Raw genomic sequence first — 26,312 nt, forward strand, 5'->3', positions numbered from 1 at the left:
TTATTTACTATAAACATATTTATGAAACTTACTCGAATTTTCTAAATTGGTTTGGTTTTTGTCCTGTGTTGTGTTTTGACTTTTTTACTAATTTAGGACTGCAAACATACTTTACATATTGCCTCTTTGTTGAGCTTGCCTGTGGTTTACAGCACAATGAAAAACATTACTGACACTAATTTTACAAACATATGGTATTAGAGAAAGGTGGCAATCAGCCAACTCACTAGTGAATATGTGCTTTTTCAGACGTATCCCATGCCTTATGGCAATTTTTAATGGCTGTGAACGATTTTCTTTGCAAATGTCTGAGTATTTTATTAGTGTACACATTCTGAGGTATTTTATTGCTATGCATTGCGATTATAATTATGGTTTTAGCTTGGAATGGTATTATCATTTTATGTAATAATTTTTATTCCTTGTAAAACTTTTTTTTACGGTGTAAATGTTTTAAAGGCTATGGTCTAAATAAACATATGTTTTGACTACCCTCTATACCTGCTCTGTGCCATAGCTACCAGGGTAATGAGTTCAGGTTTATTAGTTACTTTATTAAGGAGAATTTGAAACGTGTTGACCTTGTTGTGCAAGGGAGTTGGCGATAATTCATAACCACACACAGGCAATCCTAACAGGAACATTGGATGCCTTGCTCTATCTAAATAACATGTTGGTACAACCCCTCTAATTGCGCTAAAAGAAGGAGTTCTCTTTTTTGGGGAATTGATTAGAATATAATAACTCCATCTATTTCTTGAATTGATGACTGGTATAATGCAATTGTGTTTAATGTATTGTTTTGATAGTTATTTTATTTATAGCTTAATGTCCCTTGTTATTTTAAGTGTGATGCCTTAACACATTGAGAAAAGTGTGTTGTTGTCCAAAGAATATGGAAAGCATATGTATTTATTGTTTAAAATAACTAAAGGTTTATGGAAATAACTATAAGGTCAAGAACATTAAAAACATGATTTTTGTCAAAAATTGTGTGGAAAAAATACTTATTAGCAAGGGTATTCATGGTTGTATGAACTTTTGAAAAAGTGTCATTTTTGAAAGGGTAATGACAAATTCAGCTTTACCTGTAAATATATTTTATCATCACCATTCCAATTATATGAAACATGACAGATTTCTTTCTCAATCAGGGATTACAGCTTAAAGTGTAATAAGGAATTCCCAATGTTAACCTATGAGCGAGGTAGGCATCACAATAATGAAAAACAAATTTGGGAGCTTTTCACTAGCAGGACATGTAAAACTTAAAAGTACATGTCCTACCTTTAAATTACACAGCACCCTTCCATATGGGCTACCCCGGTATAGACCTGGGCGGGGTTCCAGAAAAACATACCCACGCTCCGCGAAGTTCCACAAGCGGCAGAGTGAGGTAAGTCGTGCTGTTCGCACTGATTTTTAGCGCCAGGAGTTTGTCCTGTTCTGCAATATCAATGTGAACGGCACCACATGCAGCTCAAGAGGTCACTATTTCTTTCTATCACTCGAGTAGATGTTCTACTTGATTGGCAGCTTTCACAATGCAAGCGGCAGGTTTCTCGATGCGAGCAATAGCGACCTGCCTTACCCACCCGTGTTGAGAAATCTCGCCCGGGAGTTGGTTTAGCGTACAATTTTCCTCACTCGCCCCAACTTAACGTTGGCAAGCCTGGGTGCAGAGCTTTTGGGAACTCCACGCTCTACGTGGATTTGAAAATGTACACCCAGGCCTACCTAGAGCCTACCTTAGGGGTGCCTTATATGTAATAAAAGTGGAGTTTAAGGCTTGGAAAGTGGTTTTAAAGGCTAAGTCGACATTGCATTGTCAACTGCACACATAGGCTGTGCAGTGGCAAGCCTGAGATATATTTAAAGTTTTACTTGTGTGGGCGTCAGATTTAGTGGTGCAGGCCCACTAGTCACATTTAATTTACACGCCCTGGGCACATGTACTGCACTCTACTAGGGACTTATCGATAAATTAAGTATGCCAATTGTGGGTAAGTCAATCAAACAATGTTTCAGGGGAGAAGCACATGCATTTTAGCATTCGTTGCCCGTTGTAAAGTGCTCAGAGCCCTAAGGCTAACAATAAGAAATCCGCAAAAATATGAGGCTAGCAGCCAAAAAGTTTGGGAAACACCACCCTAAAGCTGTCCGGTCCTAGACCATGGGTTTTAGTTTCGATGTGTCAGCAGCAGCCAACATTTTGCACGAACAAATATGAAAAGTAATCTAAAGCATTTAACATTATCTTAATTATAGTGATGACATTCTGGTGTATGGAACTACCAAGGAAGAATATAATGCAGCTCTTATCAATGACCTCAAGTGCTACATGATGCCAATATGATACTTAATAATGACAAGTGTACTCTTTGAACTAGCTCTCTCAAATTATTTGGACACATTTTCTCAGTTGATGGCATGTGACGTAACACCAACGAGGTCACCACCATTTCAGCAACACCACCCTTGGACAATATATCCCCCCCCTTCACTGATTCCTAGGGCTTGCTAGTTACTGGTCAATGTATATACCAATCTTTGCCTCTCTAAGCACACCACTGTCAAGACTCAAAAAAAGAGTCCACTTTCAAATAGTTTTTTAAATGCCAGCTTGCATTTCAAGAAATAAGGGACAAAGTAGCCATGGCTGCCAATTTTGCTAACTGTAATGCCTCTTTACCCACCAGATTGACTATTGATGCGAGCCCTGTCGGGCCCCCGAGCTGTTTTGGCACAAAGAGACACTGACACTGGAGCACCAAGGCATGTGATTGCATATGCCAGTCGCAGACTTATGAAGCCCGAGATGGCCTACTCTCAGGCAGAGGAGTCTCTTGCTGTTGTGTGGGCCTATGAGCACTTTTGTCTTTTCCTGTATGGAAAATCCTTCACAGTCAAGCCCTTCTTACAACTTTTGGCAAGTCAAAATGTCTCCTTGCATCGATAAGAGAAGTTTACGTCTGCAAAACCACAGATTCAAAATAATGCACAGACCAGGCAAGGGTAAAATCCCACAGATTATCCAATATAGAAGGCCGTGAGGGCCGCACATATTTCCGCACTTGTGAGTGTTTCAGGTATATCAATTAGAACTATTGTATTTGTTCAATGCTCAGCTTTCTGTGGTCCACAGCTCCTAGGCCCCAATCCTCATATAATCATCTGCTCAAGGAAAGGAGCGTTTCTTGTTCGCTAATGTAAACAATACATATTATTTATCCAATAATACCAAACATTAACCTCAAAAAGCCTGCCTTTAAATAGGCAGGCTTTTTCAGGTCAATGTTTGATCCAAGATAGGGATACTTTATGATATTATTTGCAATGATTGATTGTATGAAATTAGTGCTGTTGCAAAATATGGATATACATATTATTACATTTTTTTTTAGCCCTGATGACGTCCAAGTTCAGACGAAACGCGTAGGCTGATATCATGTGGTTGATGTGATTTGTGTTACACAAGTTTTTCGATTGTAAATAGTTTTATTGAAAAAAAATTATATCTATAAATAAACTACAGAACTTTAAAACAAAGAAAGCTTGCCTATGGACTGGATTCTTATTGGATACAATAATATTGATTGTTTACATTAGAGGTGAGAAATGCTCCTTTCCTTGAGCGGATAAAATCCTACAGACTTCGTGTTTCATTTTCCCAATGAGCTTGCTAGCAACCCTTTCCTTAGCAGAGGAATTCCTGAGGTTTATTGTTTGTTAGTCCTGTCAATGTGCACTAAAACAGCAGGATCGGATACAAGCCTATAGTCATGACCCCTCCATGTGTGCAGTGAAGGCTCTTTTCGAGTCACGAAGATGGAAAAAAATCGAAAAAGCTGTCCGAGAGGAAATGGCCTGCTTTCCGAAAAGACTACTTTTAAGTGGGACTTGCCTGCTTACCCCGCAAACATTTCAACATCAAGTAATAGAATTTGCACCTTAAATCATACAGAGGGCTGATAGTTACAAAGATATCCCCTAAGCAAAATCTCTGGTTTCCACAGCTAGACCATCTCATTGAAGAAACATTGAGGAAATGCCATGTGTGCCAAGCTTTGGGCAAGGACGGATCTCCCAAATTGCTTAATTCTGAAATGTGTGGAGAGAAATTGTTGTTGACGTCTTTGGACCTTTATCAACTGGTCAAGACCTATTAGTTGTCAAACAAGTGTATTCCAAATTTCTAGATGCAATGGTGGTGCCCAGCACATCTTTGGACATGGCCATCCCTGCATTGAAAAAGATATTGTCACCTTTTTATATCCCTGCTGTTGTGAATTCTGAAAACGATCTCCCTTTTCCGGAATGGAATTAAAAGATTCAGAAAGTCTAAGAAGAGGATTAAATATTGTGGGCACAAGTCAATGACGTGGTTGAGTGTTTCATTCTTACTTTGAAGAAAGGTTTGCAAGTAGCAAAGCTCACACACCAGTCCTTATCCAATGTGTTTTGCCAAACACTACGTGGCTAATGAGGTTACTCCTACTTTTACTTGTCTCCAGCAGAACTAGTGTTTAGATGCAAAATCCTTAAAACTATTCCACACGCAGGAGGAGCTTCGCGCGCAACCGGGATGGTCGCGTGAGCACAGGGCTCCCGGACCTTTCGCCACCTCCTGCATTTATCCTGACTATAATCCTGGTTATGACGACGGATCATTGAAGAGGCAACCCAACTGATATGATAGTTGCTTTCAAAAATTGATTTGGTCCGAGGGAACCGATTTTATGACGATCTGAACTTTCCTGGCCTGCTCCACGGATCTGCTCCAGGCTCAAGTTGATGATCTGCCTGGACGATAATTGAACAACAGCGGCTTCCCTGATCCTACTTTCGACCCTGGCCTTGGCTTTCGGTTTCGCTTTTGGCCCGGACCCTTCTACGCTGCGGATTCGACCCCGCCGCCCACGGACTGCTTCACTTCGCGGTCCCACTTCAGGGCCGGGACGGTATATCACCGCTCGGTGTGTGACGTGGAACACACTGTCTTTTGGTTGAGCATCTGTGGGTGATTTGACGTAGCCATTTTCACCAGATCTCGGGGTCCCCTTGGAGGCGCAGCTTCCAAAATGGCCGGCAAGCCCGAGGTTGAACAGCGAAAGACCAAGACTGTTCACCGTGGGGGCTCCATACAATCTAATGTCATGGACCGATACACCCATACTAAAAGGGATCCCCCGGTGGAACGGGCAAGCCTCCGGCGGACAAGGGAGATGACCCTATGGCGGACGAAGACCCGACTCTGCACGATATTATGGGTGCCATTGCGAGTATGCAGACCTCAATCGGTGTGCAGTATGAAACCCTGGCGCAAAAACTGGATACAGTGGCGATCGATGTCAACTTGATCAGGGCGGATTTAGCTAAGACGAACGAAAAAGTTAAATCCCTGGACTTGAAGACTTCTAGCCTCACGACGGATGTCTCGGATCTACAAACGGAGGTCCGCGATCTACGGTCCTCTAATGACTCCTTCTCCCGTCGTTTGGAGGATTTTGAAAGTCGTTCTAGGCGGAACAACGTCCGTATTGTGGGTGTCCCTGAGAATTCAGACAACTTAAATGTTGACCTCATCGTGGAGGACCTCATCGTCAATCATCTCGCACCCAAAGGCCTGAGTAAATTCTTTGCGGTGGAGCGGGCTCACAGAGTGCCGGGTGGTAAACCTAAGCTGGGTGCTACCCCGCGGCCCATAATCGCCAGGATTTTTCATTTCCGTGATCGAGACGCTATCCTGCAGGCATCGCGCTTGGGTGGCCCCACGAAATTTGAGAATACGACGGTGAGTTTCTACCCCGACTTTACTCAGTTGGTGCAGAAGCAAAGGATAGGGTTTCAAGGAGTGAATAGACGATTGAGAGACAGGGGCATGAAATACGCAATGCTATTTCCAGCTCGGCTACGTGTGGAACATGGAGATCGGACGTTCTTCTTTGATCACCCTGAGGCTGCAAGTGACTGGCTCGACACACTGCCCAGGCAGCAGGAACACCCTGAACATTCTGGTGGAGCCGGGGATGGACTGATGGAACAAGAATAGTAATGTGACTTGGTTCGCCGGACTACATGTAGATCTTTCGGCATGGTTTGCGGATCCTTTAACTTGCTTTAATTGAGGTGGTTCTCCAGGGGTGGCGGAGGGAGTGAGTCTCTTCCTCCTCTGGGGTTTCTTTTCGTAGATTAGTTATTTGCTAGGGCGACAGGCACACTGCAAGTTGGGGGGACCTTTGAGTCTAACGCAGGGGTGCAGGGTGGGGGGTCTTGTTTCGAGGGTAGGTTGGGGGAGGAGGGGGGAAGTTGTTATTGTTTGGTTCACTTCAAGGCACTATATTGATGGACTTTTGGACTTGGCTGTTGCGACTAATGTGGGGTGGATGCTGCAACTACGTTCGGGATGGGGGTAGGGGGCTAAAATTGCTGTGTTGGAATGTTAACGGGTTGGGGACAGGATAAAACGTGGCGCGGTGTTACAACTCTTGAGACGTCTCTCCCCTGATGTTGTGCTGTTGCAAGAAGCACATCTGATAGGCAATACATGCCAGGCCATGAATCGAAGGGGCTACCGTCTCCTGGCACACTCCGCTTCACCACTGGCTCTAGGGGGGTGGGTATCTTGGTCAGAGTCTCCCTCCCCCTTGAGATCGATGCTGTCATTCTTGACGACAGGGGGCGATATGCCGCCATTACTGGACGATGGGGGGGGGAAGGTCATCACGTTGCTCTCCGTTTATGTTCCGCTTGGCCTTCAGACTACGACCTTTGCTGACTTGGGGAGGGTGATACTGGGGCTCCCAGAAGGCATCCTTGTGGTGGGCGGTGATTTTAACTCTGTGGTCTCCGGAAATATCGATCGCTACCCACCTAGGGATCTTGGGAGGTCCCAGTCCTGGCTGGGTGGCTTCCTTGACACTCTGGGACTGATAGATTGCTGGAGGCTGCTACACCCTGGACAATTACAATACACCTTTCATTCTAGTGCACACGGTAGTCTCTCGAGACTTGACTATATCCTGATGCCCGCAACACAGGCCCCACTTGTTAAGGAGATCAGACATTTGGCTAGGGGTATTTCAGATCACTCCCCCTTATGGCTCGTAATGGAAACGGGACCGGGACCGGGAACTGAGGGCCGGGTAGCCCCGATCAACCCTTGGTATCTCCGTGACCCTAAGATCCGCACGGAATTGATCAAATCACTCGACCGTTATTTTGTGGAGAATGTGGGGTCTGTGTCATCGTCTGTCTCGCTATGGGAAGCCTATAAGACGGTCATCCGCGGCCACGCCTTATCGTTAATTAATAACGCTAAGAAACGTAAGTGCGAGGCAGTGGTCCGACTTGAAACTGAGATATCGGACATAGAAAGAGAGCTGGAATCTGATGTGACCCAGAACAGGTTGCACCTTCTCAGCCTCAAACAAACTGACTATAGAGCGTTGGTCACTGATGCCGCCAAGGTGATGAGTAGAGAGCAGCAAGGCCGTTTGTATGACGTGGGTGATAAGGCCGGAAAGTTGATAGCTTGGTTGGACAAGAAGGAGAGGGCTAGTCGTGTGGTTCCTTCGATTGAGAGAGCGGATGGAGTGAGAGTGACTGACCCGGTTGAGATTGTGGAGTGTTTTTCTGAGTATTTCCAAACCGTATACTCCCCAGTATCGGACAGACCGGAACAGGATTCGCATCTGCTTCTGAGAGACATTGCTTTGCCCTGCTTGTCGGATCTGGATAGGGAACTGATGGACGCGACACTCTCTGTTGAGGAGGTCGCGACCGCAGTCCGCTCTGTGAGATCGGGAAAGGCCATGGGTCCGAATGGACTTCCCATCGAACTTTATAAGCTATGCCCAGATAAAATAGCACCACATCTTCGCTCAATGTTTTTAGAATCGCTGGATGCGGGTACCCTCCCATTCGATCAAAGACTTGCATCTATTGTCGTGATTCACAAGGAAGGGAAGCCGCGGGATTGCTGCGCGTCGTACAGGCCCATCTCGCTCTTAAACGCCGAGCCTAAGATCCTCGCAAAAGTGCTCGCGAATCGTTTAATCACTGTTGTCTGCGACCTGATCCATCCGGATCAGTCCGGATTTATTCCGCACCGAAACACGGCACTGAACCTTCGGCGTCTACATGGCGCCCTTGCGAGAGCGTCCTCGTTGCGTGAATCTGCCATTTTGGCTTCTTTGGATGCCACAAGGGCGTTTGATACGCTGGAATGGCCATATCTCTGGGCTGCCCTCGCCAAGTTTGGTTTTGGCCCTGTTTTCATCAGTTGGGTGAAACTGCTATATCACGACCCCTTGGCTCAGGTGGTTGTTAATGGTCGGGTTTCTGGCTCATTTTCTCTCGGGAGGGGTACTCGCCAGGGGTGCCCGTTGTCTCCGCTTCTTTTTGCCCTTGCTTTGGAACCCTTGGCGGCTTGGCTGAGGTGGGAGCCGTCACTGAAGGGTATACGCTGGACCCCTGCTTTTGAGGACCGAGTATCGCTTTACGCTGACGACATCCTGCTATACCTCACGTCACCTCGGAAGTCGCTAGTAGTGCTATTCGATGTATTGACTTCCTTCGGTAAAAATTCTGGCCTTGTGATCAATTGGTCCAAGTCCTGCATGTGCGTTCTCTCGGGAGACTCTCCTCTCTTGCCGCGTGGGTGCCCAATACAGGTGGTACACGCGGGTTTCAAATACTTGGGGGTGTTTATCACCTTAGATCCTGTGGTTCGCTATGAACGTAACCTGCTGCCCCTGCTTCAGCGCTTGCGGTCCGATGTTGAGGCATGGCGTAGACTTCCGTTGTCCCCGCTCGGACGAGCGGCTCTATTCAAGATGATGTCACTGCCCCTATTTTTATATGCCCTACAGAATACTTGCGATACCATCCCGGCCAGCTACTTTCGGGAGATTGAAAGCTTGCAGAGACAACTGATATGGGGTGGGCGGTCCCGTATAGCCCTTGCCAAGTTAACACTTCCTTGGTATGACGGTGGAATCTCTCTCCCGGATATTAAGCGCTACTACTAGGCCTCCTAACTGGGGGCGATTAACCCCGGCATGTACGATCCCGCATCGAACCCCGCGTTCGAAATGGACAGATGGTTGCTGCCTGGTGGTGACTACAACAGGGCGCTTCATACGAAATCCGCAGGGAGGATGCTCACTGGCCCTACCAAGATAGCGGTGCAAGTATGGCATCGTGTGAATGATGCCATGGGATGGAAGAATAGACTTAAACGCGCTACTCCTCTTTATGCTTCCGAGAGGCTGGGCCCCCTTTGGAAGACGAAAGGCTTTGATAGGTGGGATGTGATTGGTATATGCAGGGTGAATGATGTATGGACTAAGGATAGGGTCAAAACCTTCGAGGAGTTGAGATTGGAGTATGACCTGAGTGACAGGGAGTTTTTTAGATATGCTCAGATCCGACACGTGCTGATGGCGGTTTTCCCTCCGGGTACTACTGTTCCAGTGGCGTCACCGCTTGAAGATCGGGTGCTGGATGGGCACGTTGCCGACAGTACGATTTCGCGTATTTATAAAAAGTTGATAAACGATAGGACCGACCTTCTACAGCGACTCAGGGAAGCTTGGACTGGCGATGGTTTGGAGTTAGATGACGAAGACTGGCAGTCGGCCACATCTTCGCCGAAAGAGGTTGCAATTCCGGCCCGCCTCCGGTTTGTACAGCTTAAGATTCTCCACAGGATCTATGTTACCGGTCCACGCTTGGTCAGCATGGGTTATGCTTCGGATGGACTGTGCAGGCGTGGTTGTGGCCTCCCGGGTACCTTTCTTCACATACTCTGGGAGTGCCCGGTGGTTGTTCGTTTCTGGAATCGAGTGCATGCAGTAATGGAAGAGGTCACGGGTGTTGCGTTGTTGCCTGAAGCTAGACGATGCTTGATGAATATTTGGGAACCGAAAGATTATGATTTGGCACAGACTCAGTGGGTGACCCTTGGCAATATGATCGCTAAGAGGGATATTGCCCAGTTGTGGGGCTCTCAGAGGCCACCCACAGTTCTGGCATGGAAGGAGAATATGGACTGGTGCATGTTCAGGGAGAAGACGGTGTATGTGGCACGTGGCAGGCCTCGAAAGTGGGGTAAGATTTGGGGTCAATGGAACTCCTACCGGGGAGAAATATGTACACTTCCCTTCACACACTTGGTGGCGGATCCTCCCTCCCCTTTACCCGACATTCCTGCTATTATGTTGCTCGGACTGTCTCCGGACTTGCTGCATCCCTCAATCCTCCCATCCTGCAATGTCTTTAATTGTATTATGATCTTATGCTTTCCTCCCCGCAGGACGCTTCGCCATTCGATTGATTGTACTGCCTTGATAATTTAATCTTGTTTATGTTGTTAAAAAAAAAACTATTCCACACCATGCAGGGGATTCAATGTCGTGCATATCCTGTGAAGGGATTCTGTGGCCATGATGAAGCTTTATGCAGGCAAACGCCGAGCAGCTTGGTTTTCGTAAATACAATGAGGGGGGGGGGATCTAAGGCTTGCTAAATAGAGAAGTCACTGAAAAAAAGATGCAAACTTTAATCCTCATCCATAGATGATCATGATCATTGATGGCAGTGCACTATAAGAAATTGGGTTATTAGTTAAGGGGGTGAAAACTAACCTTAACAAATAACCACAATCCTCTTCAGGGTGAACCATTAAAGTCACTGAATTAACCTGGGCTCAACCCCCTGGAGGTAATGGCACAGAGCAGACAGGAAGTGTCTACTCTGAGGTAATGTGTAAAGTATTTATGCAATTCCAAAACAGTAATAAAGTCGAAAAACAACACAATAAAAACCCCATGCCAGTTTAGAAAACAGACTACACCTTAATGAAAAGATGATACCAAAAGGACACTAAAATCTAACAAGAGGAACCATAAATATGGACTTTTAAAGTTTAAATTAAAATAGTGCCAAAAACAGTCAACCGGTCAAGGCAAACTGGGGCCTAGGCATGATTTGAGGCTGAACGTGATGTAGCATCTAGTGGCCATCTTGGAATGGTTAAAGCAACGTATACCCAAAAACAATTCTAATAAGTCCACCATGTGTTTGCATCAGTGGTCATCTTGCAATGATTTTCTTTATCGTTTGACAAAACTCATTCTGAGATGGCTGCCTGTGTGTGAGCATACATGCTCATGCAAAGTGAACATATTTGAATTATTGTTATTATACTTTATCATGAATTTACCAGCTGAATATGGCCAGCAAATTAAGAAATAGAGTACTTGGGTGTGACCCAAAGGAAAAAATAATTAAAAATAGAGCTGGACCTTGGAGAGTGGGGCTATCAGACGAACGGTAAAGCAGAGGAGGGGGAATGCCACTCAAATGGCCAGAAGTAAAGAAATGGGAGCACAACTGCTGACCCCTCGCAGAAAGCATTACAAAATAAATAATTTAAAAAACAATTGGTAATAGGGAAAGAGTGACTGGGAGATGAACAGACAAACGGCGGACTCAGGAAGGGAAAATGGTAGATAGATGAGGAAAGTGATGCATTCACATGAAGTTCCAAAAGGGTAATAACAATAGTCCCCTCATGATAGTAGTGGAAGACTACAGCTGTGGGTCCTTCCTGAAGCCTGGTTAGAGCATTTTCTTCCAAAGTTGATGCCGCATGCAGTGCAAGACACTGGGTAAGCATACACTTTAAAAGGCTGAAGTTGTCGCGTTGTGCAATTTGCACATTTCAGTAACTGTTGAACATATTAATGCAGTGAGTTATAGGGCAGTTTTTCGTGTTTAGTATTTCAAAACTATATGTTCCCACTGCTTTATAAGCCTAGCTTTATCACTAAATTAATTTGCTTTAAATTGCAGCATTTGCCAATATTTTTTTACATTTTTTTCACTGGAGGAGGATCCAGCCTGGACTACACGTTTGTCTATTAAGCTTGCCCGCATCGCTCACTACATAAAAGTCATACCAAACTTTTACGCCCACCACTTTCAAATGTCACCAGTCGCCACTGGACTACAATTCATCCATTCTGAAACGAAGTAAACAAGAAACACTGCAATGGTAGGAAAACACATGAATGATGAGAGGTTTTATAAGGAAGAAACTGAGCTACATTTGCTTTTATTTTGTCCTGCCTATATCTCGCCGGCATTGGCTCATCCAACTTTGTAAGAATTTGGGCTTTGTGCAATGTGCGGAGGTATAGAGTACTAAAATGCGAGTCCCACGCAGCAATTGTTTTCGCCGTTTCCTGTTTTCTTAATTTTATGTGGCACATGCGGAGGACTTTTTTTTAACTTAGCAATGCTTTAGTAATCTATTAGCCTATCCTTTCCACTCTCATTTCCAGTAATTTTATTGGTTTGAAGTATTTATTCCAAACATTTGCACTGTAACGAAGTTTGAAGACCGTTCTTTTTAGAAGATGACTGCAAAGCATTGTAGAATCGCAAAAGGACTTGGCCTTTAGATAACGCAATGTTTCACCATACCACGGTATTGGGGTCCTCTGGAAGCAAGATGGCGACATTGCAATGCGGAAACATTTTCTCGGTTGAGCTCTACATATGAAGTAATTGTATATATATTTCATTGTGTTTTTTGATATGTGCTTTTATGGTCTTTGTGACCGAAATAAAGTTGATTGGAATGGAATGGAAAAGTTATCTTAGAAGGGGAAGGTAACTGGCATAGACAAAAAAGCTATCCAATCTTGAGAGATAGGTTTATCCAAAGCACATTTGTGTAATATATTACACAAATTAGATATTTGACAGATAGTTTTATCTGCAGGTGAGACCTAAGAAAGAAGCTTTAGGTCCTGGTCTGTGCCCTTATATATTAAGTTTTAATTGTTGGTTACTTTGCAGCATCAAGATTATTATTTTACTATAGTGCTATGTAAATTATTTTAGGTTTCATCAATTGAATGGAGTTACACTTTATCTACATAGCACATTACTTTCAGCCTTCTTTCAGCTAGTGAGCAACTTGCCAAACCTGTTCTTCTTACTGAAGATCTAAGAGCTATTTGAACATAGGGATGTGCTGCCTCATGCCTGATCCCTAGACAGTCTGCCAAATTATTCTGCTTCTGAAGGCTCTTAGGAATCTAAAAAAAAAAAAGAAATGTGTCATCATTCAGTATGACAGATGCAATGTGGGCAGTGTATGAACTTGTTCTATGGTTGGTGCGCTAAGATCTTGCCTAACAGTGTCTAAAACCTCTACAATTGTAATTATCTGTATTGCACCTTTTAATGTGGAGTTCAAACATTAAATTTCCAATTGTTGCAGTGCACCGGTGCACAGTGCCAGGCTGTATCCAATTTTTACGAACTTGGTTCTTGGGAAAAACATCAGAGTATGTACTGTGTCTTTGTTAATCCATCCACTGACCGACCAAGTCCTTCCGTGTCAACAATTTATTTAAAAAGCACTGACAATGACAATAATTTGGGCTTTTATAAACACAATGTTTTCAAAACGACAGGCATTCTTCTGTCACACAATAGGTACACCATGGACATCAGTATACAGTAGAGCAAGTGCCCCCCCCACCACTCTGATACAATACAGCATTAACAGTGTAAGCATCCCACCATCCATAACAGGAAAGACAGTGCATAAGAAGTTAAAACATCACTACCCTGCATAACAATTTCAAAAGAGTCTGAAGTAATGCCATCTTCAGTCACACCCATAGCACATACCACAAAGACGTTAGCAGTGCATATTGTCATCCACAGACAGAACAGGTTCTGCTAATATGGGTAGAGCAAACTTTCCTTGCCCACACACAAAGCAGGTACCAAGTGGGAATTAATAGTACAAGCTTCCCTCAAAAATCACCAGAGGTCGCATTACATAAAGTAAGGATATACTGTCCCTGTTTGTGCTGTTTCGCACCTTTAACTTACTGAGCACAAGCAGTGAAAGCTCACCCTCTTGCTAATAATGCACTGCCTCCAGAGCAGCCTCAAACTCACTGCCCTCGGGGCAGTGTATTAGTGAATAACTTATCCTTAGATTGAAGCAGCTGGACCACCTTTCACAGTGCAGGTGCAGCCTGTTATGCACCTTCGAAGAGGACAGAGTTCCCCCGTCTGGCAGGTAAAGTAGATGGCTGCACCCTGCTGTCTGGGAATTCAATTGGACCTCTTTACCCCATCCAGACCGGCGCCTTTGGGGAGTTCACTGACGATGCACCACCTCTGTGAGGCACATATTCAGTGAACCTCCTGACAGCCCCTTTAGCTCTTCACCCATATCATATGCCAATAAACCATTGACTAAGTGCGTCCCTCATTTGTATGGGGCCACACCTCCATACAAATGAGAGAAAACTCCCCTAGGATAGCACCTGTGTTCTATAAATTACAGAGATGGGCTGCACAAGATTAGATTATTAATTGTGGCGGGTGATGACTCACCTCAAGGAATAATCATAACCCTTGTCAGGGTGAACCCTTAAAGTGACTAGATTAACCTGAGCTCAACCCCCGGTTGCTCTGGCAAAGAGCAGACAGGCTTACCCTAGGGCAATTTGTAAAGTATGCAGTACCAAAACAGTAATACAATATGAATGCAAAACCATAAATATCCCACACTAAAATAGAAAAATAGAGTGAAGTTTATTATACAGACAGACACCAACATGCTGAAAATCTAATTAGAAGAATTACAGATAATAATTTTTTTAAGTTTTAAGTCGGAATAGCGCCAGCAAGCACAAAGTATCAGTGATAGTCAGTGTTTGAAGTAGACCCATATCTAGGTGCTATTTCATGCTGACAGCAATGGAGCGCTGGTTGAATACACCTCCTGGTCAAGCACTTTACCTTCTGACTTTGTCCTTTAAGTGCCAATCTTCCGCTGAATTAGATATGTAAATTCCTCCAAGACCTCATGGGAGGCACTTAGAGACTCACTGGCTGACCGGGACAGGCAGAGGTCAACAGCTGGGTCCAGTCCAGGTTCACTTTCCATTACTCAGTTGGACAGTTGCAGGAAAGGTCTCTTGTAGCTTGTTATTTCCTTGTAGCTTGAACAGGTCAGCTAATTGACCCTTGAAGCACCCTGGATACAAGAGAGAGCAGGTCCAGTCCTTCAGGGTTCTTCTCACGTTGCAGACAGCAGGCTCAGTCCTCTTCTGATCTTCCTCTGGTCCTGTGGTTTTCTGGCAAGAGCTAGTGGGTGGTAATAACTCCTGTGCATGCCCTAACCAAATGGGTAAAAGATTTTAGGGCCATCGCTACCCTCTTTGGACATTTTCAAGGTGACAAATGCCTTAAGCCATACTCAACCTGAGCTCTGAGAGCTGGAGGTGTGTGTGTGGGAAGTGCACTTTAGTAGTAGTAAAAAACTGGGATATTGGTTGAGGGTGGTGGAAGTCCCACTCAGGCAACAACCACAATCCTAGTCATGGTGAACCATAAAAAGTCTCTAAATTAACCTGCACTTGACTCTCTGGTAGCTTGCCACAAAGAAGTCAGGCTTAACTCAGAGGCAAAGTGTGAAGTATTTATGCAGCACACAAACAGTAAAAATACAACAAAATAAAACTCCCAATGAGTAGATCTGGAGATACTCAATTTTGAAATTTTTAGTAAATAGAGAGACTGAAAGTAAAAAGCGCTACTTGCAGTCATCTGGTAGTTTTTGACCTGGGAAAGTCACAAGGTCAGGCCGATTACAATGGAGCGCTGAAAGAATTACCTTTTAAAAGTTTAACATGAAGCGTTCTATTCATGATGGAGGGGGTCGCGATGAGCAGTGTGAGCGTTGTGGATGATCAATAAATCAATCAATCAATTTATATAGCGCGCTACTCACCCGCTAGGGTCTGAAGGCGCTGGGGGGAGGGGTCCCGTACTGCTTGAAAAGCCAGGTCTTGAGTTGCTTCCTGAAGGAGAGATGGTCCTGGGTCAGCCGTAGGTGGATGGGGAGGGAGTTCCATGTCTTGGCCGCCAGGTAGGAGAAGGATCTTCCTCCGGCGGTGTCTCTGCGAATGCGTGGTACGTGGCGAGGGCGAAGCTGGTCAATCGCAGCTGGCGGGTGGGCGTGTAGAAAGTGAGGCGGTTGTTGAGGTACTTGGGCCCAGGTCGTGGAGAGCCCTGTGTGCGTGGGTGAGGAGTCTGAACGTGATCCTCTTGCTGACGGGGAGCTAGTGCAGGTCTCTCAGGTGGGCGGAGATGTGGTTGTGGCGGGGGATGTCCAGGATGAGTCGTGCGGTGGCGTTCTGTATGCGCTGGAGTCTTTTCTGTAGTTTGGCTGTGGTCCCCACGTAGAGGGTGTTCCCGTAGTCCAGTCGGATGGTGACAAGTGCCTGGGTGACCTTCTTCCTGGTTTCGGTAGGGATCCATCGAAAAAACTTTCGGAGCATGTGCAGGGTGTTGAAACAGGATGACGAGACGGTGTTGACTTGTTTGTTCATCGAGAGGGAGGAGTCCAGGATGAAGCCCAGGTTTCGTGCGTGGTCCGTTGGCTTGGGGGTGGTGCCCAGGGCAGGGGGCCACCAGGAGTCGTCCCAGGCAGAGGGGTATGATCCCAGGATGAGGACTTCCGTCTTGTCTGAGTTCAGTTTCAGGCGGCTGTTCTTCATCCACTCGGCAACGTCTTTCATTCCTTCATGTAGGCTGGCTCTGAGGTTGGCGGGGTCGTTGGTGAGGGAGGGGATCAGCTGGGTGTCGTCGGCATAGGAAATGATGTTAAGGTTGTGTTGGCGTGCGATGGCTGCGAGGGGGCTCATGTAGACGTTGAAGAGGGTGAGGCTGAGCGAGGATCCTTGATGTACGCCGCAGATGACTTCGGTGGCTGCGGATCTGAATGGGGGGAGGCGGACTCTCTGGGTTCTTCCCGCGAGGAACGAGATGATCCACCCCAGTGCCTTCTCTTGGATTCCGGTGTTGCTGAGGCGTTGTATTAGTTTGCGGTGGCAAACTGTGTTGAACGCTGCAGAGAGGTCCAGGAGGATGAGGGCAGCTGTTTCCCCGTTGTCGAGCAGGGATCTGATGTCGTCGGTGGCTGCGATGAGGGCGGTCTCGGTGCTGTGGTTGGCTCAGAAACCGTACTGTGAGGGATCGAGGGATCCGTTCATCTCGAGGAAGGCGGCAAGCTGTTTGTTGACGGTCTTCCCAATGACTTTGGCAGGAAAAGGGAGAAACGAGATGGGGCGGAAGTTCTTGAGGTTGGTGGGGTCCGCTGTCTGTTTCTTCAGGAGGGCGCTGAGCTCGGCATGCTTCCAGCTCTCCAGGAAGGTGGCGGTGGTGAAGGAGATGTTGATGATGTCCCGGATTTGGGGTGCGATGATGGAGTCGGCCTTGTTGAAGTGGTGGGGGCAGGGATCGGTAGGGGATCCGGAGTGGATAGTGTTCATCATGCGGGTGGTGGCTTCGGTGTTGACCGGGGTCCAGTTGCAGAGGGTGGTGGTGGGGGGGCGTTGGTTCGGTGGTTGGGTGCGTGGTCTGTGCGCCGAAGCTGTTGTGTATGTCAGCGATCTTGAAGTGGAAGAATGAGGAGAGTGATTCGCAGAGGTCTTGCGAGGGTGTGATGTTGTTGTTTCCGGCGCTGGGGTTGGAGAGCTCTTTGACGATGCTGAAGAGTTCCTTGCTGTTGTGGGTGTTGTTGTCCAGTCGTTCTTTGAATGTTGTTCTTTTGGTGGTGCGGATCAGCTGGTGGTGTATGCGGGTGGCGTCCTTGAGGGCTGTTATGTTTTCTGTAGTCTGGTCGTGGCGCCAGGCTTTTTCGAGGGTGCAGCAGTTTTTCTTGGATGTTTTGAGTTCGTTGGTGAACCGCGAGGCTTTCTTGCTGCCGGGTCTGCTGGGTGGGTTCCTCAGAGGTGCGAGGTTGTCGGCGCAGTTGGTGAGCCACTGTGTGAAGTTGCGGACTGCTTCGTTGGGGTCCGTTGCGCTTGCGGGAGGGTTCTGGCTGAGGGAGGTGGTGAGCTGGTCGGCGGTGATCTTGTTCCAGCTCCTGCGGGGAGCCTGTTGCGGGTGGTGGTGGGCCGTGGTTCTCCTGAAGTTGAAGTGGACGCAGCTGTGATCAGTCCAATGAAGTCCGGTGGAGTGGCTGAAGGAGATGTGCTTGTTGGAGGAGAAGACGGGGTCAAGCGTGTGGCCGGCGTAGTGGGTGGGGGTGTTCCCCAGTTGCTTGAGTCCGAGGTTGGCGAGGTTGTCCAGCAGGGTGGTGGTGTTGCTGTCATTGTTGTTTTCCAAGTGGAAGTTGAGGTCCCCTAGGAGTATGTAGTCAGAGGAGGTGAGGGCATGCGGGCTGATGAAGTCTGCGATGGCTTCGCTGAATTGTGTGCATGGTCCCGGGGGTCTGTAGATGAGGGTGCCTCTGAGGATGGTCTTGGTGTCGGTGTGTATCTGGAAGTGGAGGTGCTCGGCGGCGGTGAGGGTGTCGTCGGAGTTGGTCGTGATGCAGATGGTGTTCCTGTGGACGATGGCGATGCCTCCTCCGGTCTGGTTGACACGATCCCTCCGGGTGATCTTGTATCCGTCCAGGATGTCTATGGGGATGTCGGGGGCTGAGGAGGCGTTCATCCAGGTTTCCGTGAGGAAGGCCACATCTGGTAATGTTGTGTCGAGCAGGTTCCAGAGTTCGACGGCGTGTCTGTGAACGGAGCGGGTGTTGAGCAGGATGCACTTGAGGTGGTTGTTGCTGGTGCCTGGCCTTTCAGGTGCGGTGCAGGTCCGGAGGCAGGTGAAATTGCAGGCTTGGCAGGTGAAGGGTCCGTGGGTGCGTTTCGGGGTGGCTCGGTAGCAGGCGGGATTCCGGCCGGGTTTGAGTGCGTTGAGGGTGTCGTCGTCGTAAGTCCGTCGTGTGGGCTGACATCGTCGGGGGCCAGGGGTCCTGGTGCTGGGCACGGTCCCGGCGCGGACGGGCGCATGCGGGCTTGCCTCTGGCGCGCCCACTGCGCGCATCCGCTGCATTCGTCCGCTGCATTAAGAAGGGTGGAGGGAGGGAGGAGAAGCAGCTGGGAGGCGGGTGGCGAATGGGAGAGGATGGGGGCGGGCCGCAGGGAAGGCAGTGGCGGGAAAGGAGAGCGGGGGGCGTGCGGGGGGAGAAGGGCACTGAAAAAAAAACAACAGCAGTGAACAACAGAGAGTGAGAGGAAAAACAGGCAGGCTAAAGGCAGAAAGGCTTATGAAAAATAAAATGAGCAGAGGCTAAAGGCAGAATACAATTAGGAGGAAAAACAGGCAGGCTAAAGGCAAAAAGGCTTATGGAAAATAAAACGAGCAGAGGCTAAAGGCAGAATACAATTAAGGGCAGCAGACAAGCAGGAGGAGGGAAATCGGGGGAGAGAAAGACGGACAGAGGAAGAGGTCAGACTTGATACTTACCGCCCACCACTGGGCCACCAGGGATGAGTCGCAGGCGGGAGCCTGCGGGTGGAGGACGGCCTCGAACTTCCAACAGCAGCAGCGGTGAGGGCAGCAGGCAGAGCACCAGCAGGGAACGCTGGCGCGGTGGGGTAGCGGACCTGGCCTGAGAACAGGTCAAGGATGATCGGTACTGTAGCACTGTTGCACAAAGAGCAGGCCAGGTGGAGTGGCTTGTTACAGTAGTGTGAAGAACCAGTCCAGCATTGTCCAACGTTGCTGGATCATGAATGTAGATCTTGCGTTGCCAGTTGTCGCTGTTGATTGCTGTAGCATGAAGATCTGGACTTCACTGGAGCTTGGTTGGCTGTTGTCCTGGGCAGCAGAGTATAGGTGCGAAGGGGCCTGTTTGTAGTTGCAAAGATCCCAAACTTCATAATCTCACCTTTTCCTCTTGAGGGGAGCGCAGACAGACCTGGGGAACTTCTTAGGGATCAAGAACTCACTCTAGTTGAGATCAGCAGGGCAGTTGCAGGTCCATACAATTATAGTTGCAGCAGGTAAGTTGCACAGAGGCCTCTGGGGCTCGTTATGCCCCTGTAGCTCAAACAACAGCTCATCCAACTGACCCTTGGAGTCACTCAGGTTAACCTGGGATGAAAGTATGCAGGTCCAGTCTTCCTTCTCAGACAGCAAGGTAGTGCAAATCATCTGGGCAGTTCCCTGGCAGCAGAGCAGACCTTCTTCCATAATGTCCACAGGTCCATGAATGTTCCAAAGAGTGGCTCTGGAGATCCACTATTTATACCTGGTGCCAGACTTTGTGTGTGGGGATTCCCTACACTACGCCCACATCTGGTTCTTAATTTGTAAAATCTTAAGTGCAGGTGCTGAAAAAATTTTTTAGGAGGCGACAACAATTTCTCCCGGCTCCACCTACTTTCTCCACTGACTGACAAAGTACAACACTTTCCCAACTAGACAAAACTAACAATGTCGAGCAGCACAGTGACAGACATCACAGACCCAATGCAACAAACTTTTTGGTGGTCCCCACCCCTCCAATGACCTCCTTCTCCGTGAACTCCCTGACTACCACTGTCCAACTGTGCCCCTTATCTCTCCATAGTTCCTCTCACACAAACATTTCATTTGTTTTTATAGTGCTGCTCATACCAGTGCAGGGTGTCAGAGCACTTTATACCACAGACATTTTGAAAAGAGACAATGAATCACCCTAGGAAATGTTAAACAATGAGGATTTCAAGGTGTAGGATCACATCATCTATACTGGTAGGCCTTATATTGTAAAAGTGGTCTGGAAAAGCACTCAGGATTTAAAATATGCCACAGTAATTCGGGTTATTAGGCCACTGTGTGGATTATGATTGCAATTATAAATTGCAAGTAACCAAAGGGTATCTGTGTCAAAAGCACTAACCCACTGAACTATTCATATAAAACAGTTTTGTCATATGCAAAATACATTCTTTGCAGCATACATGTTAACCCCTGTGCTACTGGTGAGTTAAAACTTGCACTAAACAAAACTCTGATCCCTCTGCAGCAGGAACATTAAACACCACGTTATCTTTGACTTACCAAGGAGTCACTGACAGTAGTGGGTAAATAATGGCTGCTGCCTCGGGATGGTCGATGTAGCTGTAGTCTGCGGAGTCACTGACAGTGACTGGCATAGCCCCCAGCAACCCTTCAAGAGCAGGGGAGGGCAGCACATCAAGAAGGTCACGGATGTTCCCTACTTTAATTTCTCCAGTAGCAGTAGCAATTCCTGGTGGCTCTGGCGGGCTGGCTGCGCTAGGAATCTGTAATAAAAACATCCTGCTTCAATCAACAGGAGTTGGCGTCTGGTGTAGAAAAACCGAAAGTAGCACCAGATCCACGTGAGCTGCGCCCGGCCTGCACATAGCAGATTATGTCTCCGCCTCCAATGCCCCGGATCCACTTGTCCTAGAGGCAGATTTGGTATTTTATATCCCGTTGCCAGTTCGAAAACAATGTCTCAAAAGACACACTTCAAATCCCCTGAGGTCATCACCTTCACCTGGAATCTCCGAGGCAGGTAAATCAAACTGGTGGATGCAGAGCAGCGCTTTTCGTATTTAATTGTATGCAGGCCACAGGTCTTCATTGCGCATGCAATTTGGCTAAAAGGAAGTGCGTGACTAATTCATTTTAGTGCGGTGATGCAGACACCAGCGCTAAAATGCATTAGTCGAATCCCTAATGGATGTTACTTGGCAGGGCTGCTGAGGCTGCCCAATGCCTAGTGAGGGAAAATCCAAAAGCCCCGGTGCTATGAAATAAGTGCCGGTGCTGAGCACCGGAAAGCACCAGCACAAATTAAGCACTGGGTTCTAGAAAATTCTTCCCCTTCCCCTGTCAAGGCTTCATGAAGTCTGGGTTACAAAAGGCTGGTGCCAAGTTCCTTTGTGTGTGCTGGAGGTAAGACCTTTAAAGTGCAAGTTGGGCAGGGCACAGCTACACCCTCAACCATCCTGGTAAGATGGCCCATCCTGCCCACAACTAGTCCCCTTTGTGTCACTGTCTGGGAGGAATACACAAACTCCAGCAGCTGTCATTTACAGAAATGTGACTCAGGATACTGGCAGAAGGCACAACTGATTAGGAAAAGTGGCATTTTCTAAATTGTGAGTTAAAATTAACTGTACCGTCAAAGAGGATTTAAAATTAGAATTCATCTGAATATAAACAGCATATTACTATATATTTATATATATATGTACAGACATTTCTAAAAGCGCGAACAGTTACCTCGCCAGGAGGTGTCCCGGCGCTATGTGAGCAGCTCAGTGAGACAATAAGTAACATCAGTGGATCAGATCTTTTGAGTGAAGAGCCAGGTTTTTAATTGCTTCCTAAACCCAGTTTTTGATGTTTCCGACTGAATGGCAGATGGTAGGGCATTCCACAGCTTCGCCGTGCCTGCCGAGAATGTCCTGCTACCCAGACGCGCCTTTCTAACTCGCGGGACGTGTAAATGGAGTAGGGAGTTTGAGCGCAAGAATCTCGCCTGTTCATACCTAGGAAGTCTTGCTTTAAGATAGTTGGGGCAGGTTCCATGAAGAGCCTTAAAAGCCAAGGTTAGAGCCTTAAATTTAATTCTGCTTGCTACCGGGAGCCAGTGCAGCTCGCGCAGATGCGGAGAGACATGCTGTTTAAAAGGGATATTTTTTATCAGCCTCGCCGCCGCATTCCGCACGGTCTGCAAACGTTGAATTAAGTATTTAGGTAGACCTAGATAGAGGCCGTTTGCATAGTCCAGCCTTGAGGTAACGGTCACATGGACCACCATTTTCCGACAATCTTCCGGTAGAAGCAGGAGGAACTTTCTCAGATTCCTCAGTTTACTTAGGCACCCTGCTGTGACCTGTTGGATGTGGGCGGAGAAGGACAGGCTCTCATCCCACCTCACCCCCAAGTTTTTTACCTTTGTCCTGGGGAAGGGCTCAGGTCTCATCTCAGATGGCCACCACAGATCCGGGGAGGGGCGAAAGCCTTGCACAAAAAAGATCACCTCCGTCTTGCCAGCATTTAGTTTTAGTTTGTTGGTAATCATCCAGCTGGCTACATCGCAGAGGCACCCCTTAAGTTTAACAAAAGCTGCTCCCGACACTTCTTGGTAAGGGAAGACGATCTGGGTGTCATCTGCATATGAAATTGACGTAACCCCCCATTTGGAAATCTGCTCCCAATCCAAAGTTATCACTTATTAAATGTAATAAAGCAACCCAGTGTTAGCCAATGGAAGAGATGGGCCTTACAATGGTGAACGAGAACGTTAGGAGGTTTTCACTGGCTGGACATGTAAACCAAAAGCACAAAAGTTCTACGTTTTAAGTACACTGCACCCTATTCTATGAGCCTTTATGGCCTACATAGAAGACATATGTGTTACAAAGGAAGGCTTGGGCCTCACAAAAGGTTTATTGTGCCATGTCAAAATGCAGTTTAAAACTGCACTACAGGATGCAGTGGCAGGCTGAGATATGTTTTAAAAGGCTACTTCAGTTGGGTGGACAATGGTTGCCGCAGACGCACTAGTCGCATTTATTTTACAGGCACTGGGTACAGGTAGTACCATTTACTAGGGGCTTACAAGTAAATTAAATGTGCCAACTGTGTGGAAGCCAATTTTATCATGTTTGAAATTGAAAGCACAAGCACTTTAGCACTGATTGGCAGTGGTAAAGTGCACAGAGCCCTAAAGCCAACTAAAACAGTACTCCTTTTGTTCTCTTATATCTAAGACTATAATCCAGTTAGAAGCAGCTAAGGTACCCCCAATAAACCCAGAGACAGAGGTCTGGAAGAACAAAAGTAGGGTGCATCCTATTTCCTTCCTTTTAAGGATGCCTCCAGTGTTATATCATAAGCCAAAAGACAGTAGTCTAGTGGGACAAAGAAGTTCCATCAGTAACCATACAGTGGACAAACAAGATTTATTTTGGCATCCTGTTCTCTGGCTTTCAAGTGTGCCCCAAAAGTGTTATATGTAAACCCAGAAGACATGTCAAGCAGGTTTTGCCACGCAACCAGAATTTGATACTATAAAGTAAAAAAGGTTGCTCACAGCCCACACCTTGCATTTTCTGAGAAGCTCAGAGAAGTCATCTCTGCACATTCAGGCCAGCCTATTGCTTGGTCCTGGGAGGCATTTCACAACTCACACCTATTCAAATACTAGTCTGTGGCTGGAATTCATTTGAGAGTATATGCAAGAAAGCTTCCAGAAATCTTAGACAGGTAAAAGGTAACTTTATAAAAGCTACTTTTCCTTAATATTTATTAAAATCTGACTTAACTATTGAATTGCATTTTTAATAACTATTAAAATAGTTGTTCAATTATTTTTTCAGCTTGGCGCGTTCCTAAGATACTGTATAAGGATTTTTAATTAGTACTCTGGACTTCTATATAGGACAGCTAGGCCTGACAGGCTTGCCACAGTGAAAAAAAGTTGTTCGTTTCTAATTGTGTTAGGACAGGTTAAAATTAAATGTCTACATTTCCTACTTTTAAAGATATAATTCTAGACATTGGTACCTGGGAAGGGTGAGAAAGGGATACAGTAGAAGGACATACACACACAGATTATATTTACCTAGAACGGTGCGAGGACTAACCCTGGCCACGGGCTGGCACAAGTAAAAGCTCACGACTAAGCAAGTGCCAACAAGACAGCACAGGTACAGATCAGGACAGATATCCTCCACTAAGTGCAACGCCAGCGTCAAAACCCTCTCTGCGGCTAACACTCGGACCCTGACTGGGTCATCGAATCTTCTCCCTCAGTAAACTCCTGATTCTTCTGACAGAGTACTCGACTAGCACTCTGCTCTTGATTCTCCTTCAGCATACGTTGGGTCAGTGACAGGTCTGTGACAAGTCGGACAATCTAACGGACTAAGCCTACCTTAGTTATACTATTTTTCAGGGCAATGTATCACCCCCAGTGTTGCAAATTCGTGGATTCCCTTCATTTGATTGGTCAGAAAAGCGAGGAGAGGTCATCACACCATACCAGTATGAAGTCAGTTTCATTCAATAAAGTTGATCAATGTTCCCTCCCATAATTTACTTTCCCATGGATTTTATTCCATCCAGCAAAAATTGTTTCAATATCATCTACGTTGTATTTAAACAGTTCATATTTCTTCCTTTTGTGGGGTGAGACGGTCATTTTCCCAGGAACATCACGGGTGTGACGGGTTTTGGCAGCTATTCAATGACACTGCTTGAGTCCTCTCAATGCTCCCAGTACATGTGCAGAGGAATTTTCAATATGGCGATTCGAGTCACCCTTCAGGCCCAAATACGAACAATCAGCAAAGTTAAAGGAAAACATATAAATGAATGCACTGTATACCACTTATTTCTACTCTAACCCCATTACTTTATTTTAGCTATAGCATTAATAGTTAAGCAAAACATACAAAGTTTATTTTAAGCAGGAGCATGTGCATAAATGTGTGAGACAAGAATTCCCACCAAAAGCGGTAGATACTTCACACCACGTAGATGTGGCAGACGCATGCGCAAAAGAGTTCCCGTGTTTTCTGCAGCCATTTTAAGTCACTCGGGTTACTGTTAGTAAAAGCACATAAGCAAGCTTCCCCTTGATACTAAAATGTCGTGAAATGTAGGTTTTAGAATACACGAGACATGTTGATTAATAAGTTACATGTTATTTCGAGAGGGCTGAATACAAGCAAGTTTTGTTACGTATGAAACCTTGCCTCACCATGGACAGTCTTATTTTCTTCTGAGAAGATTGGAAATGTCTTAGTTGTGATATGTAGCATTAGGTAGATAATCTAAGTATTATTATAAATTGCTCACTGATCACAATCGAAATCACCTCATTCTTTAACAAACAAGCAACCTAATAAGCAAGTCTTCTAATAAAGGAACTCAAGATAACACAGGGAGAGTTTTATTTCAGAAAGCAACTCAACAGAATGCAATAAATCTATTTTTCTTTCTGAACTAAGGCAGAGTGGTGTTTCAAATGTGCCTGAGATCTTTGTGTGCAACAGAATGACCAGTGATCACTAATAAAAGCAGATGTACACATTCAGCCAATAAAGCACTACGCAAAAGCGAAATAGCTGGAAGTACACACCACACATGCCAAATCACATAGGATGTTCATTATCAGGATAGGCCTGAAGGACTCTAGGACGAAGATCTAGCCTAGGGTTGTCACCCTGCGCCCCTACACTGAATTTAAAGGGCCCTGGCCTAAATGATCCTGAAGATGGATTTGTCTTGGTCACCCACTCTACTTCACCTCCTTCTAGTTTTTTTCCAAACTTTGTCCAAATAAAGTCCTAATTTTGCTGTGCGCACAAAAAACCCTTGTCATTGAAAATACTATCTGAAAAAATCAACCTCATTACCTATAAGATGTCTCACTTTGCCCACTTGCTTTCTAATTT

Source organism: Lissotriton helveticus, chromosome 2_2 (genome assembly GCF_964261635.1).
Source record: "Lissotriton helveticus chromosome 2_2, aLisHel1.1, whole genome shotgun sequence".
Taxonomy (NCBI): domain Eukaryota; kingdom Metazoa; phylum Chordata; class Amphibia; order Caudata; family Salamandridae; genus Lissotriton; species Lissotriton helveticus.